This window comes from Cervus elaphus, chromosome 11, assembly GCF_910594005.1.
Source record: "Cervus elaphus chromosome 11, mCerEla1.1, whole genome shotgun sequence".
NCBI lineage: Eukaryota > Metazoa > Chordata > Mammalia > Artiodactyla > Cervidae > Cervus > Cervus elaphus.
In genome coordinates this window covers 33992471-34010013 of record NC_057825.1, presented here as the reverse complement: position 1 = coordinate 34010013, position 17543 = coordinate 33992471, and the positions used below count along the sequence as shown (strand labels likewise).

Below are 17543 nucleotides of genomic sequence, written 5' to 3'. Positions count from 1 at the left end.
GTACTATGAAAATGCAAAAGCCACATCATTTTGCAGACAGGATTCTGGTAGTCCTGGTGTTATGTCAGGGCAAAGAGTTGGGGAAAGGCCTGTAGTTATCATTCGCTTGGCCAGATCCACCTTTCTGTTCATATTATGACCGATTCATCACCTTGGTAGATATGTCTAAGATTCTGCCATTGCAACCCACCGATTTATTTGGTGTTAAGAGAGGGAAACTATTGCCTGACTAGTGGCTACAGGGGGCAAGGAAAATATATTCATTTTCAGACATGCTATTTTCTATGGAAAGCTCCATGATGAGTGATGGTGAGTATAGATGGACGATGTATGTGGGCACTGCACACTCATGCCAGAACGTGTCACACACTAGCAGGGAAAGGGTCTATGCTGAAACCACCCACATCAGCCCTGTGCAAGGGAATCATGACCTTCAAAAAGGAAGCTAAGTGTCCACTGCTACAAGAGGGCCAAAGAGAAACTCCCTCCAGCAAACCAAATCTAGAGCAACCAAGATTTTAAAACAGACCCGTTAATGTGTCTGTGCTTGAGGAGAGTGTGGGCGGATTTTCCCTCCGAGGTTAGCACTTACAAACAGCTTCACCATAGGAATTCATAAACACCAAGCTCCTGGTGTGTTTATAACTTAACTTGAAAACTTTATAGACTCCTGAGGGACCATATCTGGGCAGGAAGAAAGCTAAATCTGTGGCCTTAGTGCTTACTGAGAATTCAGTTTTAGTGACACGGAACAATTCCCACTAGGCCAACATCAGCTTTCCTTTTCACACACAGTGGCAGCTAAAGTCAAGAGATTCTATAGGAATCCAATTGGTTAATTATGATTAAATTATTGGTTAATTATGGGAAAATAAGCTGTTGGTTAATTATGAAATTAGAATAGGAAATGATTTTGCTCCAAATGTGTGCCTATTAAATAAATCTGTGGAGACAGAAAGTACATTAGTGGTTCCTAGGTCTGGGGGGAGTAGGGAGGAGTGAGGGGTGACTGCTAATGAGTCCAGAGTTTCTTTTAGGGGGGGATGAAATTTCCTAAAATTAGACTGTGCTAATGGTTGCTCAACCCTGTGAAAATACTGAACACTGAACTGAATAGTCAGAACACTGAACTGTGTACTTTAAATGGACAGATTATTTGGAATATGAATTACATCGCAACCAAGCTTTTTTTTTTTTTAAGTCAAATTGCTAATAAATTGTGGAGCCAAGGAAAATGCTGTGTCTATTTAAGACAGAAATAAAAATCACATCAAAACTTTGCTGCATGTGGCTTCCTACTTGATAAATATGAAATAGTGATCATCTGAAATACATTAAGGCAGAAAATATTTGCTTTCTTTTAATCACACTATTTTAAAAGCAGATTATCTCAGCCAACTAACTGAAATTTAAATGTAATAAATTAAGGTGACTAGTAGTTGAAACCAAAGTCAAAAAACAGTTATGACAGAATAATTAGTCCATGTTCCCTAAGATATATTTAGAATAAAAATCAGCAGCATCTACACAATAATGGTAAGAAAACTGAATTCTCACTGTCCATCATGATGCCCTAAGCTGATCTGGTTAGGGAAGGCTGGAAGGTGAAGTTGGAAAGGATGTGATCTCATCCTGATGATGGGAATATGTGTTGATAAGAGAAGACAGGAATACTCAGATTCAAGCTATGAAATGGGGCTCTTGTATAAGCAGCATCATATCTTGTGGTATGTTTATCGTCTAGGCTTCAGTTTTGTCTGCCCAGGAAAGAACATTTGCCCTTTTCCTGCCTTGGCAAGATAGGCCAGGCCACACTAGTTCTAATCTCCTTGTGAAAGTCCTCGCTCCAGGGTTTGGGGCTTGCCCTTGGCTCACTGGTGGCCATGGAGACTGTCAAATGAGGTAAACAGGAAAGGAACTGGCTGGGAGATGGAGGAATTTCTGGCTCAGTGGAAAGAAACCAGGGAGTTACCAACACCTGCCTAGCAAGCCTTGCAGTTTGGAGGCTGCTGGTTAGGGCTCCTTAATGCACCAGAAGCATATGACTGGCCACTGGCAGTTCTCTGCGGTAAGAGGCCCTACTTTGGTGTATCTCAAACATGTTTTTTTTTTTTTAATCATTAATCATCACCCACCACCCCAAGGAGCCTAAGAGATGTTTTTCCCTAATTGTCATCTCCTCCCATGAAATTTTAACACCACAGATACTCATTCATATTTTTTCTCTCTCTGTGTATGCATATATATATATACATAAATAAATATGTGTGTATATATAATATATATACATATGTGTATGTGTGTATGTCTGTTTACACACTGTGGTTCTCCCACGCATACAAGAATGAATTTTCACCCTCCATTAAGAATGCATGCCCTGGAGGGAATGAAGAGTCTAACAGGGCCTTTCTCTTTCCGCTCACATTTGGAGTGGTAAGGTCAGTCACACAGAGAAGGTGGACCAGGTGACCCAGTGTCCATCACTAACCAGGAGAGGCCCTGACATCAGGTTCCAGCACAGCTTGAGGACTGTCCTCTTGAGTCATACTGTCCCCACAACTATCCATGCAGCCTGCCTGCCACCCTCGGGGCTCTGCCACCACCTCCTCTCGCTGGCAGGAGCCCTCTGCCCAGTGACCGGCTGGCGGGGACGCAGGCAGCTCCTCCATCAGAGCAGCAGCGCAGGTGGAGATGCACAGATTTCTGTGCAGCAGCTCCCTCCGTCCCGGGCTGTCCTCCAGCCCCTCCCAGCTCTAGCCTCTCCCAGAACCCTTGCTCACTGTTCTCCCTGTTCCTTCATCAAATGAAAGCAGGAGATTTACCAGGTTCCCCAGTCTTGCACTGACCCCTCTGCTTCTCACTTTACATTCTTTAGTCTCTGCTCACAAACTCTATAAAGGCCTCATAAAGATCTCCCTTGCCCCAACAGAGAAATGGATTTCAGAGACCCCAGCACACATGGATAGTCACTGCTAGAACTCTCTGGAGCCTGGCCTCCTTGTAATTAAAAGCTGCAGGACATGCTTCTGCCTCCTCTGCCTTCCCTGATTCTTGGAGCATTCCTGGAGGCCCTCTTCTGCTCGGAGCTGGGGACATAATGCCAGGCACAGCAGAAACCCCCAGCTATGGGATCCACAGGAACATGACCTTTGTCCCTTCGAACCCTCCAACTTAGATCACAGGCTTTCATTTCCCAAAACGCTAGCAAGTTAAAGGGCCTCTGAGATGGTACCATCCAGTACCCCCCACCTTGGTGAGCACTTTCTGTGCTCCAGGCACCATACCAGACCTTTTCACATATGTTATCCAGTTCAGTGTTTACAAGAGAGGTTGAGTCACTCGCCAAAGTGGTGAAATCAGGGCTTCAGGTCAGGTCTGTCTGACTCCACACCGTCTACCGCATTGTCCCACTTGAGAAAACATGTTTCCACTTGAGAAACACATTTTTCCCAGCTGTGTACAGAGGGACTTCACTGTAGGTTTACCATTCCCCAATGATGACAGAGGTAACATAGAGGGAAGAAGGTGGGATTTAATCCTATGTGTGTGTTCCCTCTGTGTTCCTTCAAAGCCAAGACCAAAGTGCATGACACCGGGTCTCCTGCCCATCCATGACTAGCCCTTTAAGGACAAAGGATGACATTTCTTCTCCCAGGTTTAACCAGATGCTCATGCCTAAACCTCCAGCACACAGGAATGAGGCAGAAGCCCCATTCTTGGAACCTGGAGGCAAGAGCAAAGTAGGACTTGCCACCAAGCTAGCCTGAGGGTGAGCCCCTCAGTGCCACCTCAGTGCCACGTCAGCAGCCCTGCCTGCACAGGGGTGGAATGGAGCAGGGAACCTGGTGCGTTTCCATTGTCCTCTGTCCCTTTCCTGAGCCCCTTGCAATATTCTGTTTTTATGAAGAAGTAGCGCCTTGACTTGGGATTTAGTCATGCGTCATCCCATTTGCCTTTTCCCTGGCCTCAAAAACCACGAGCCTGGCTGAGGAATTCAGGTCCACAGTGTAGGCTTTGAATAGCTTTGTATAGGGAGAGGTTCTGAGAAGAAAGGAAAGTGCTATCTGCTTGTCCGATGGAATGTGTTAACACATTGGGCAGGAATGCAAGGACTTTAACTGTTAGGGTCCCTCTGCAGTTTGGGTGATGAATCATCCCGTGTGGGTACAGATTCCTAACGAATGAACCCTCGTGATGACATCATTCTTGCAAGATCATCTAGGTTCTGCTGTAGGCGCCTGACAAGTTCTTACCTTGGGTATTTTCACCACATAGTTTTTTTTTTTTCCTAGCCACATTTAATACCCATCACACCTTACAACTCTTCCATTTTTCTATCAACTGGAAGTTGGCAAACCAGGACTTTCACAGGTCTGTCTCATTGTCATCCCTCCTACAGGGCAATCTTGAGACAGCACGTGCTCCTCACCTAATCACTCAGCACCCAGCCTCCTGACAGTCCTTGATTCAGCACATATTTCAGCAGTGAGCCTGGCCTTGCACTAGTCCGAGGGTATGGAAGTGATGAAAACCACAGAGGAGGGCGGGGGTGTCTAGGAGGGTACGTAACCCAGACTTGTGGGATCAGGGAAAACGCAGTGCTTTGAATATGGTACCAGTCAGTAAATATGTGATGACTAAGTTCATACCCGAGTTGAGTCTTAGAGGAGTTGGAGTTAGTGTAGGAATGAGGTCAAGCAGAGACATCTCCATGAATGAAGACCCAAGGTCACATGTGTGAGTCGGAAAAAGTAAGAGATGAAACTGGGGAGGTAGGCAGGGGGAGCCTCATGTGCCACGCTAAGGAGTTAAAACATTATCCTAAGAAAGACGAGAAATGTTCAAAGGGATTTAAGCTGGAAGTGAGGTGGCCCGATGTACTGCAGTATGGAGGATGGAGTGGAAAGGGCCAGATCAGAGACAAGGCAAATAGCTAAGGAAGTGAACCTGGTCCTCTGGTGGTTATGTGAGCATGCGATAGGGATGGAGTAGGGATGAGATGAGGGGACAGATTAGAGAAATATTTAGAATTTAAACTTGGCAGCTGGTGACTATCTAGAAGACCCCCAAGATTTTTAGGGTGGAAGTGCCACAAACTGAAAAGATAAGAAAAGGCTCATGTTTAGTTAGGATTAGGAGTTCGATGCGGGCATGTGGAGTTAGAATCGACTGCCAGAGACATGAGGCTGGTTGAGCTGACTCACAGGTAGGTAAGATACACAAGCCTGAAGACAGAAGAGAATCTGGGCTAAATGTAATGACTGAGGACTCCTCAGATTCATAGCAGTCGAAACCATAACAGCACAGTATTTGACACACCCAGGATATTAGGGGGAAGAGAAAGGCAGTGGGTGAAGGACAGAACCTGAGAGAATACCAACAGCCATGGTGCAGGAGGGGGAAGACAGACCCAGGGCAGAGACAAAGGAGGGTCAGAGAGCCACAGGGCCCCAAGAGAGTGCCTTACTGCTCTGTGCTTCTCTGCCCCCTAAACCTCTGGCTGTCCTGTTCTTCATAAGTAAGCTCTTTCACATCCTTAACTCCCCACACAGCCCCTGTAGGTGAAAGCTGCTCCTGGTCCTAAGGCACATTCTTGCGGCTTCCAGCCACCCCTTCTCTCCCCTCCTGTAACAATTCCTGCATCTTCGAGGCTCATGCAATTCAGTTACAAAGCCCGGACCTCTTTTCCTGGTCATTCTCTTGTTTATCTAAGATGCTGGCATCCATATCACCATTTCTCTCTCCATCCCTCTCCCACCCCTGCAATGCTACCAACATAAGATGACTCCAGTACCATGAGGATGAACCATCACCAAGTCCCATAGTTCCTAGATGCCCTCACCTCCAGGGACTCTTCACCTCCACTCCAGCCTCCCACTCCCATGACGACTCCCAGGAAATGGTTAATACCTGGCACCACTTCAGTTCTGTGGGAATAAACCTCACATCCCACAACCAGCTCTCACCCTTCTTCTCCTACACTAGTTCTCACATTCCTTAGTTACCTCTTTTCTTCTGACCTTTTGACCCCTCCTGACCTCTTCCTTCCTTACCCAGGCTAGACTGATTATTTATCTGGTTGTTCTTTCCTGAAATCTCTGCTCCCTTTGGACCCGCCCTCTTCCACCACACCTGCTCAGGGCAACTCTGATTCCCATACTCTTCTCTGCTCCTGCTTCAAACATGCAGAGAGAAACGGGACCCCCTCCAGAGGGACATCATTAAAGATTCATGGTCTTCACTCATCCCTGGCATTCTTCATCACTACAGAAAACATGTCCTTCCCCTGGGGAAACAGGAAAAATTCAGCAGTAGCCAGAAGCCTAATCTCACTCCCAAAATAGCTTATCCACCTGCTCTGCCGCTAGATTTCCACCCAGATGCCCTTGGTACAGCCTTTACTGCCATCTACCTCCTTTATTCCTACCGTGGGCAAGTTACTTAACCTCCTTAAATCCTAGTTTCCTCTGTTTTAAAATAAGGATCCCCCAGGCTTGCTGCCAACCCCTGAGGTACTTTGTGCAAATCAGAAGGTGCCTCTGAATGGGCACGCTCGGAGTGCTGAGCATGGCCTGCAGACCCAGGGTCACCCTGTCACCTGGGCACCCTCATGCAGAACCGCCTTGTATCAGACCCGGCAGCCCCATCAATACCTGTGAGGTTTATCACTGTGTCTCTTGTCAGACAGCAGAGCCCTGAGAGACTGAGCCGGTAAGCTCAGTGCAGGAACAGACCAGGGTCATAGTCCAGGACTCAGGCAGGCAAGGGGCAGTGGGAGGGAATGGGGAGTGGGGGCAGGCGGACGGAGAGGATGGTCTGGAAGGGAGAATAAGGGAGAAGAGCCACCAGCCTCCCCAGGGCCACATCACGTCCAGTCCTGGTGCCAGAGGCTGCCCCCTCCCCAAGCCACCTCTGGGTGCTGTCCTTAGGAGCACCCACCCACCTCTCAGATTCTCCCCTTGGGGTTCCTGTCATCAGCTGCTCATGAGTGTCATCTCTACCCCACCAGCCCTGCAGAGTGCCTTGCCCTCCCACCCTCCACACCCCTGGAGGCCTCAGGTTCTCCACAGCGTGTCTTGCTCCTTCCACTTCATGGATACTCCAGCGTCTCCCAGGTCCCTCAGAGCAGGACCCCTCAGAATCCAGGAGAGGCAGGCCCTCGGGAGAGCAGGACTTTCAGAATGCCACATCCATTCTCTAAGGGTGGCTCTTCCTTAAGAGGAAGTTATTGTTGAGAAGGCAATGAATAGTAGCCACATGGGTACTTTTATTGAAGATAGATGAATTATCCCATCACCCCTTTTGGCACAAAAATAATTTTCAGTAAAAGGTTAAAACCATCATGTTGTATCAATGAGAACTATTCCATTATTCCAAGAATGATTGATTGGAAAGAACGTTACTTACAGGAAAATCACAGTGATACAATACAGCTTCTACTTTTAAAGCACTTTCCATTAAAAAAAAAATTATACCAATGTATAAAAATAGTTATACTGAAGATGTGAATCAACAGCCGAGTAATTTATTGGCACTTGAAAGCCTTGTGGTATAAATAGATTCAACAATGAGACTATCAAGTAACTGGGCTGTGGCAACCTAACCTCCATTTTCACCGATACAAAACAAAGTCACACATAGTTCAGTGAGGGACATCCGGCCCCCTTGGAAGAGAGCACCAGGAGCGAAAAACACAGTGAAGCTAGGACCGAGAGTCAGGTCAGCTCACCCAGTCAGCACTGAGTGAGGAAGTCGAAGAGACAGAGGGGGCGGAGATACGGTCTCTGCCCTCAAGGAGTTTTACGTTGTCCTAGACTCTAGGCCTGTACACCAGATAGTCACTACAGTGTTTTAAGTGTCCTAAAGAAGTACAAATAAATACATCAGAAGGGAGGGAGGAACTTCTCTGGTGGTCCAGTGGCCAAGACTCCACACTCCCAATGCAGAGGCAGAGGGTCCGGGTTCAATCCTTGGTTGGGAAACTAGAGCTGACATGTCACAACTAAAGATCCCGAGTGCCACACTAAGACCTGTGTGGCCAAATAAATATTCGAAAGGGAGGGAGACTCTTTTCAGCTTGGTTTGGAGTGTGTGGGGGGCGGAGAGGGGACGACATTGTAAGATGAAATGAGGTCAGTCTCATGTGTATCAAAGTACCCAGATTTGCAGCCTCCTGATGGATGCAGAGCAGACAATAGAAGTTCACTCCCTTCCTTTCCCTAACACTCTTCTACGTAAGCAGTACTGTCCCACCCCTTCATGCTTAAATTTCAGAGTTTTTCCAGTTTGATGCAATGTGACTTCTAAGATAGTATTTACTGGCCTTCACGTCTTTGAGCTGACGGCCCCCTGTCAGCCAGGAGCCTCCCTGCTTTCTTGTACTGTTTTTGGAATGAGGCCAGATGGCTGCCTTCTTTGTGAAGAAGAATGTAGTCCACCACCACCCTGGACTCCCACCACCTCTTTTCTGGTGAGAAGGTGGATACCAGGGAGCTGAGAGTTGGCCCATCAGCAGTCATTAATTGAGCACATACTACTTTTAAGGATTGTGTAACTCTGGGGAGTCAGCTGATAGGAAAGAACCAGATAAGATTTCTGGCCTCTCAGAGGAGTTTTGACACATGGAATTGCCTCAATCAAAGCTCCTGGTTGAAAACCAGTTGTGTTACTGGCATGGAGCACTGGACACCATTACAATGCTACCACTGACATCCCAGAATTCAGTTTCTCTGCAGTCAGTGTCACAGCCAGAAAACGTTCCTTCCAGTCCCCTGGACTTGCAGGAGGGGGTCACTGCCTAGTCCTCAGTTGCAAAGGAAATTGCCTAATGAGATGGGATATTCCCAACTGCAGGAAGGAGGTTTTCTCAATTCAGTTCTCCCCAGCTTGTCTCAGATGTCCACTTGATTGAATTTAGAAAAAGAGGGAAATCATTCAGAGGCTGAAATTGGACCATTTAAAAGTTCAAGAGTGACTGACATTGATTTTTTTAAACTTCTTTAGTAAAATTTCTTTTATTAAAAACTTCTCTTAACAAAAATTTTAATTTTTAAAAGAACAGAAAAATTGCAATACTCCCATATACTCTTCATGGTTTTACCAATTATTAACATTTTTACAATGCTAACAAATTTGCTAATTTGTTTTATTGCTGTCTCTCAAAATACATAAAGATACTTTTTCTTTTGATGAACAGTTTGAGAGTAAGTTGCAGACATGGTGACTCTTTACCTCTTAATACTTCAGGATATATCGCCTGAGAACAAGGACATAAAAAAACTACAATGTAATTACTGAATTCAGGAAACTTAACACTAAGATAATCTTATCTTCCATGCACAGTGCAATAATGTTCTTTATAAATTTTTTGTTCAGGAGCCAGTCCAAGATTATGTATCTCACTGAATTGTCATGTTGCTTTCGTCTCCTTTACTATGAAACAGGTCCTTAGCCTTTGCCTTTCTTGATATTGATCTTTTTTGAAAAGCACAACCTCATTGTTTATAGAATTTTTCTCAGTTTAGGTTTGTCTGGTGCTTCCCCATAACCCAAGTTAGGTTATGCACTTGGGGCAGGAATACTACACAAGTGACCGTATTTCCTTTTCAAGGCCCCACATCAGGGAGCGTGTGATGTCAGTTTCTCTCTTGACTGGTACGTCAACCACTTGGTCAAGGTGCTCCATGTAGTTACTCTTTTTCCCTTTTGTAATTAATAGGTAATCTGTGGGGAGAGACTTTGAAACTTGTAAATATTCTGCCTTCATCAGACCTTTATTCAGCAGTTTTAATGTATCTATTGATGATTTTTCCCTGAATTAGCTGTTATTACTCTGGGTTCAAAATGGTGATTTTTTCAGATTTCTGTATTTACTAGCTGGCATTCTACTTTAAGGATGAGTTTTGTCCAGGATTTTTTCCCTTTATTTAATATCAGTCTAGATTTATGGATTATTAATAAATTTTTTATTTATTTCTTTTTGGCTGTGCTGGGTCTTCACCACTGCACTCAGGCTTTCTCTAGTTGCAGCGAGCAAGGGCTACTCTTCCTTGTGGAGCACAGGCTCTAGGCTGCACAGGCTTCAGGAGTTGCAGCGCACAGATTTACTTGTTCCATAGCGACATGTGGGATCTTCCTGGACCACAGGTCAAGCCCATGTCCCCTGTATTGGCAGATGGATTCTTAACCACTGGACCACCAGGGAAGTCCTCCCTCAATAAATTTTAACGTAATTGTTAGCAACTTATCTATGTTTGGAATCCACACGTTAGATAAATTACTTCTCCATTTTTTAGGTCAACCTACTTGCAAGCGGATCTCTTTTTTATGTGAACTTGAACATTTAGTCTACACCTCAATATCTGCAAAGGTGAACAGGAAGTAGAAAACGTTTATGGCACTTTTAAGCTTAACACATAGGTGACTGAAGTGTTTTGAATAGCTGTGGCAAAATGGGGTACTCTGGGAGGCCTTTTTGAAAAAGGAAGGAAAGGGGTTCCACAGACAGGTGAGAGAAGGCACAATCAATGTCTTTCAGACTAAACACAGAGAAAGGGGGACTCAGCAGAAATGTTGAGGATGGGGGAAGGGCAGGGAAAGAACCCAAAGTGGAATTAATATGCCCAGTCCGTGGGTAGAGTGTGCAGAAGCGCAAGGGAGGTCAAGGGAGTAAGGTGGAAAGGTATGTGAACTAGTTAAGAGTTATATTCGATGACTTTGGGTAAGAATACTGAGCAGCAGGGCATGACAGATTCCCAAAATCCCCATGAGAAAGATGCTAATAGTTTCATTTTATTTATAAGAAAACTAAGTCACAGAGAATTTAATTTTCCCAATGTCCCCAAAATACTAAGTTTAAAGCCAAGATTTAAACACAAATCTATCTAACTTCAAAGCCCACGCTGTCAAAAGAAAGAGAGACATCTGTAATGGAAGAACAGTGATAGAATTAGGGCTCTCAATATAAAAACAGATAGGTTCCTATGTGCCAGTCATACCATCTCAGTAATTATCCCAACCATGCACTTTAGAGTAAATCAATAGTAAGCCCAGTGTGCTTAAGAAAGTTAAGGTTTTCAGAATTTATGACCCTGCATGTCTGAATGCCCCCACCCTATCCCAGTCTTTATTTTTAAAAAATCAGCTTTATGGAGATATCATTTCAGTATGTAATAAGATTTCACCCATTTTAAGTTTATGATTCAATGAGTTTTGACAAATGTATATAATCATTTACCAATATGATCATAATATAGAACTTTATCACTCTAGGAAGCTCTCTGTGCAGTCCCTTTGCAGTTGATATTCTCCAGCCCCTGGCCTACTTTCTATCTCAATACTTAGGCCTTTTCTAGAATTTCATATCAATGAAATTATACAATATGGTATGTAGTCTTTTGACTGGCTTCTTTCACTAAGCATAATACTTTTGAGATTCATTCATGATGTTGTATTAGCAGTTCATTTCCTTTCATTGCTAAGTAGTATTTTATTATTATATTGGATATACTACAGTTTGTTTACCCATTCATCAGTTTCAAGGACATCTGTATTGTTTCCAGTTTGGTGCAATTATAAATAATGCTGCTATAAACAGCACATATAGGTCTCTATGGAGATATATGTTTTCACTTCTCTTGGGTAAATATCTAAGAGGAGAACTGCCGGGTTATATGGTAAGTGTATGTTACATAAGAAACTGCCAAACTATTTTCCAAAGTGTCTGTGTCATTTTGCATTCCCACAAATGATGAATGAGATTGTTCCAAATCTACACCAAAAGTCAGTATTTTAGTCTTTTTAATCTTTTCCTTTCTAATGAATATGTAGTATTATCTCGTTTTTAATTTGGATTTCCTTGGTGTCTAATAATGTCTAGAATTTTTATACATACTTTTTTTGCCATCTATATGTCTTCTTTGAAGACACCTCTGTTCAAATCTTTTGCTCATTTTTATTGGCTTGTCATATTGAGTTTTATTACTGAGTTATGAGTTCTTTATCACATGATTTGCAAATATTTTCTCCCAGTTTGTGGCTTGCCTTTTGATATTCTTTTGAAGGGCAAAAACTTTTAACTTTGACAAAGTCCAGTTTATCTTTTTTTTTTTTTATATTTCATGCTTTTGGTGTCCTATGAAATCTGCCTAATACAAGGTTACAAAGATTTTCTCCTATATTTTCTTCTTCTGGATATTGTGTCATTTTAACTCTCACATTTAGGTCTCTGACTCATTTGAAGTTGGTTTTTGTGTATGGTGTGAGATAAAGTTTCATGTTTTGCATATAGATTCCCATTTGTTCCAGCACCATTTGTTGAAAAGACTGTCCTTTCATCCATTGAATTACCTTGTCAAAAATAGGTTGACCATATATATCTGTGGGTCTATTTCTATATTCTCTTTTCTGTTCAACTGATCTACATGTCTATCCTTACATCAATATCTGTGATTACTATAACTTATGGTAACTCTTGAAATCAGATAGTTGACATCCTCCAACTTTGTTCTACTTTTTTCAAAATTGTTTTGTCTATTCTAGGTCCTTTGCACTTCCATGTAAATTTTAGACTCAGTTTGCCAGTTTCTAAAAATTGCAGGCTAGGGTTTTTATTGAAATGGCATTGAATCTGTAGATCAGTTTCGGGAGAACTGACAACATATTTTTTATGCTACTGCAAATGCTATTGCTTTGATAATTTTAATTTCTTATGATTATTATTAATAATTGCTGGTACACAGAAATAAAATTGATTTAATATTGGTTACCTTGCTAAAGCCACTATTTCTAGTAACTTTTTTAGATGTCTTAGGATTTTCTACATAGGTGATTATGCCATCTGCATAGTAAGAGTTTTACTTCTTCCTTTCAAATCTGTATACCTTTTCCTGCTTTTCCTTTTTGATTACACTGGCAAGGAAATCCAGTATGATGCTGAACAGAAACAGTGAGAACAAATCCTTGAATTATTTTCAGTATTAGAGGGGGAAGCTCTCAGTCTTTCTCATTAAGAATGATGTTAACTATAGATTTTTCATAAATGTTCTTTAGCAAGAAGATCGAGTTATACCTTTATTCCAAACTGAATTTTTATCATGAATGAATGTAGAATTTTATCAAATGCTTTTTCTGCTTCTATTTTTTTTTTTTGAGTATAAGTAATATACAATGTTTTTAGGTTTTTAATATAGTGAATTCCTTTTTTAAAAATGTTAAACCAGTCTTGCATTCCTGGGATAAACCCTACTTGGTCATGATATAGATTCAATTTGCTAAAATTTTTAAGGTTTATACACCTATATTCATGAGAGAAACTGATCTGTTGTTTTGTTTTGCTTTTCCTTGTAATGTCATTGTCTGAATTTGGTACCACAGTAATGCTGGCCTTATAAAATGACTTGGGAAGTGTTCCCTTGTCTCTTCTATTTTCTGAAAGAATTTATGTAGAATTAGTATTGTTTCTTGCTTAAACACTAGAATTCTCCAGTGAAGTCATCTAGACTTTGGTTTTCTTTCATCTAGCCTACAGTTTTCTTTGCAAAAAAAAAAAAAATCCCTTTTTTTTAATACAGAAAAGATTTGCCTTTGCTGTCTACCAACACACTGTACAGCACTGAGAATAAATGTAAATCAAGCTGTAAAAATTGTTGGTGCCGAAATAATGCTTCTGGCACACACAGTTCTACCAAGCACTGCGTTTCCATGACTTTCGCTATAGTGGGAAAATATTTAAGTGATCTAGTAGAGTCTTTTCAGATATAGGTACAGTATTTTTTAAACTTCCTTAAACATCTCCTTTGCAGTCAAATGCCCTATTAGCTGACAGGAGTATGTAAGACTAATGTCTTCATTGGTGCTAGAATGTTTCCTGTCAGCCCTGTGCCTCTGCTCTGGTTAGGCTGCAAGTTAAAAATGAGCAAGGCACAGAGGCATGACTTAACTTCTCATTAAATATGCTTATTGCCTTAAATTTTTTTGGAAAAGTATTACAAGCTTAAAATAGTAAGCTTAAATAACAAGGTTAAACAATAATATAAAGGTAGATAGGAAAAAGAAGAATTTGCCATTCTTTGCAGATAAGAAAAATAAATTTTAACAATTTAATACATACCCTTCTTGATTTTTTCTGTATTCTTTTTTAAAAAAATGCATACATACTCTAGGCACAGGTGTTTTTCTTTTTTCTCCCACCAACCCGCCATGGGATTGTGATATTGAAATCTTTTTTGCCTCAAGTAGTGGACATTTCTCCAGGTATGTACATATACTGCTAACCTTTCCTTATTAACAGCTGCATATTTTTTCTGTAATACAAAAGTATAAGTTTATTCATCCATTCTCCTGTTTGATAGAAGATCACGTTATTTCTAGTATTTTGTCTTTAGAAACAATGCAGCGGTAAACATCTTTGAGCATATATCCCAATATATAAGAGCTTTCACTTCTGTAGATTTCCAGAAGCAAGACCACTGATCAAAAGACATACACATTTTTTAACAAATACTGTATTGCTCTTCTCCATTCCAACCAACAAATTTATTATATGAGAGTATCATTGTCCTCTCTATCTTCATCTTGCTGCTTTTGCTGTCAATCTTATTCTTGTATCAGTCTGATGGGTAAAAAATATTGATTTGAATTTTCTTTAATAGCTGATAACGTGGCATCTTTTCTTGTTTATTGGCAATTTACTTTTCCTTTTCTGAAGTTGCAAACCTATATCTTTTGCCCATTTTTATCCTGGATTTGTCTTTTTCCCAGTAATTTGAAGGTGTTTTTTGAATATTAGGAACATGTCATATATACTAGAATTTTCACCAAATTTGTACTTTTTCATTTGGCTTTTTTTTTTTTTTTTTTTGCCTGAGCAACGCAGCATGTGGGTTCTTGGTTCCCCTACCAGGGCTTGAACCTGGGCCTCCTGCAGAGGAAGCACAGAGTCTTAGTCACTGAACAACCAGGGAAGTCCCTCATTTAACTTTATTTACAGTGTCTTTGGACATATATATATATATTTTTTTAATTTTTATAAATTAAATCTATTCTTTTTTTTCATCATGGTTTTTGGGTTTAGTGACTTGCTTATGGTTTCCTTGCCTGGAATTATTCAAATATTCATCTAAATTTTCATATTATATTAGTTTTATTTTTTTACATTCAAGCCTTTAACCTACCAGGAGTTTAACTTTGTGTATGATATAAGGAGGAATGAAGATGTGAAATCTTAAGTTTGCCAAAAAAAAAAAGGGTTTGCCATAACTCTTCATATGTTGTAGTATTTCCCATGTTTTCATAATACACCCTCGACCTAGCTCCTAATTTCTCTGCTTCAGACCTATTGTCACACTGCTGTGCTCCAAACTCAGGGAGGGCATGTCTGTCTCTTTTTCCATTGTTTCCATTAGGAAACACTAATAAACAATTTTAAGGCACCTAGCACAGTGCTTGACATATTTTCGGTACTCAGAAAACATTTATGGGAGGAAGGAAAGTGTTGAATTCACACCTGTGTTACTATGACTCCTTGGCAAGTTTAATATTGCAGGCTTATCTGAGTAAACAAGGGGAAATGTCATTCTCCTTAAAGCCATTCACTGTCTCATGAGCTCACTCAGTTCCTTCCGCCTCCTATATCTTTGTTCTAAGGCCTTCCTTCTCCCTATAAATCTGTCCCATTTCATAAGGACGCCCCTTAAGCAGGCTTTCCTCAAACCCTTCCTTGTAGTTCAACAGTATATGTAAAGTACTGCCATATTAGCGTTTAATCCACAATGGATTTTACTGTTTTTCTTCTTTTTTCTTTTTTCTTTTTTTTACTGTTTTTCAAATACCCATCACTGTTCTAGGCACATAGCTCATTAAATACTTAAACTGCAACTGAAACAGTACTGCATACCAAGGCTCTTTATAAAGGCTCAAGTAGAGCCTCAAGATTTTTTATGAAAGCCCTTGGGACTAAGGAAGCAACAAACTGGGGAAAACTGGACCCTGAAAGCTGTTAAATACCAGAGTGATTTTTCAAGTGAAATTGTGTCATCAGATTTATTTTAAACACATTTGTTGGATGAACACATGACTAAGTATTGCCCAATCTGAAGGCGAGGTCAACAGACTTTCTTTGGTGGTTTTTGTTTCCATGAGTTCCTATATGGCCTTCACCAATGTAGGCCTTTGGAAATTCAGGGAAAATGGAATAAGCCTTATATGTCCCTACATTTAGTTTGAAAATAACATCTGAATGCCTTTCACCACTTGATGAATTTTTAATGGAGAAACAGCTAATTCGAACGTTAGGGCAGAGAATATACAAGATGAGCTTGGAGCATCTTATAATGTCAGAGAATAAGGAAAGCACTCAAAAAACAAAATAATGCGAGTTTATCAGAAGGACACAAGTGCCAGATGAAAGAACTCCCAATGGTCAAAGCTGGAACAACTTGAGCAACAAAATAGTGCAGTGTTGGATTATAGCCCAAGGAGTGAAATAAATATCCCTGAGTTCATACTGATATATAAATAAACAGTTAAATAAATAAATGAGGGGAAAGAAACATATCTGCCATAGAGAAGAATTCCAAATAATTTATGGAGATACTCAACCCCCAAGAAGGTAGAGCATAACTCCCCACCCCTTAAGTATGGATTACACTTAGTGATGTGCTTCCAAAGAACACAGTGTGATAAGTGGGACCAAAGTAACTTTAGAGTGGAGACAGCTGACAAAGACTACCTTAGCCAAGCGATCGTGATCAACACAGTGGTAAGTCATGTTGACAGTATGTACCCTTGTTATGCTCTGATGAGAATGACACTTCACCTCTGTGGTCTTCCTCCCTACAACCATAAACACAGTCTAATCTTGAGAAAAACAGACACAAATCCCAATGGAGGTACATTCTACAAAATACTCAACCAGTCCTCAAAACTATCAAGGTCATCAAAAACAAAGAATGTCTAAGAAACTGTCACAACCTATAGGACTTTCAGGAGATATGACAGTGAAATGTAATTCAGGTATCCTGGATGAGATCTTGGAACAGAAAAAAGACACTAAGCAAAACTAATGAAATCCAAATGCAGTATGGCTGTGTATGTGTGTTCACTCAGTCGTGTCTGACTCTTTATGAGCCTTTGGGCTGTAGCCTACCAGGCTCCTCCGTCCATGAGATTTTTTCAGGCAAGGATTGGAGAAGATTAACATATCCTCCTCCAGGGAATCTTCCCCATCCAAGGATCAAACCCACATCTCTTCTGTCTCCTGCATTTCAGGCAATTCTTTACCCACTGAGCCATCAGGGAAGCCAGAATGAAGAATGGAGTTTAGTTAATACTATTAACACTGTTATTTAATTAGTGGTGGCAAATGTACCCTAGTGATGTAAGATGTTTACAGAATTGGCTATGTGCGATGCGGAATCTCTACTATCCTTGTACGTTTTCTGTAAACCTAAAACTAAAGTTAAAAGTATATTTACGTTGTGAAGTAATTAGCCTCCAACTAATAAAAAAAAAAAAAAAAGAAAAGAAAAAAAGTATATTTAAAT

At 41.1% G+C, this 17543-nt stretch overlaps 1 protein-coding gene across 2 annotated transcripts in view; it reads left to right on the top strand.

Moving 5' to 3' along the window:
- Positions 1 to 17543, top strand: part of RBKS (ribokinase) — a 128099-nt gene that overhangs the window by 77217 nt on the left and 33339 nt on the right. The window lies entirely within an intron of this gene.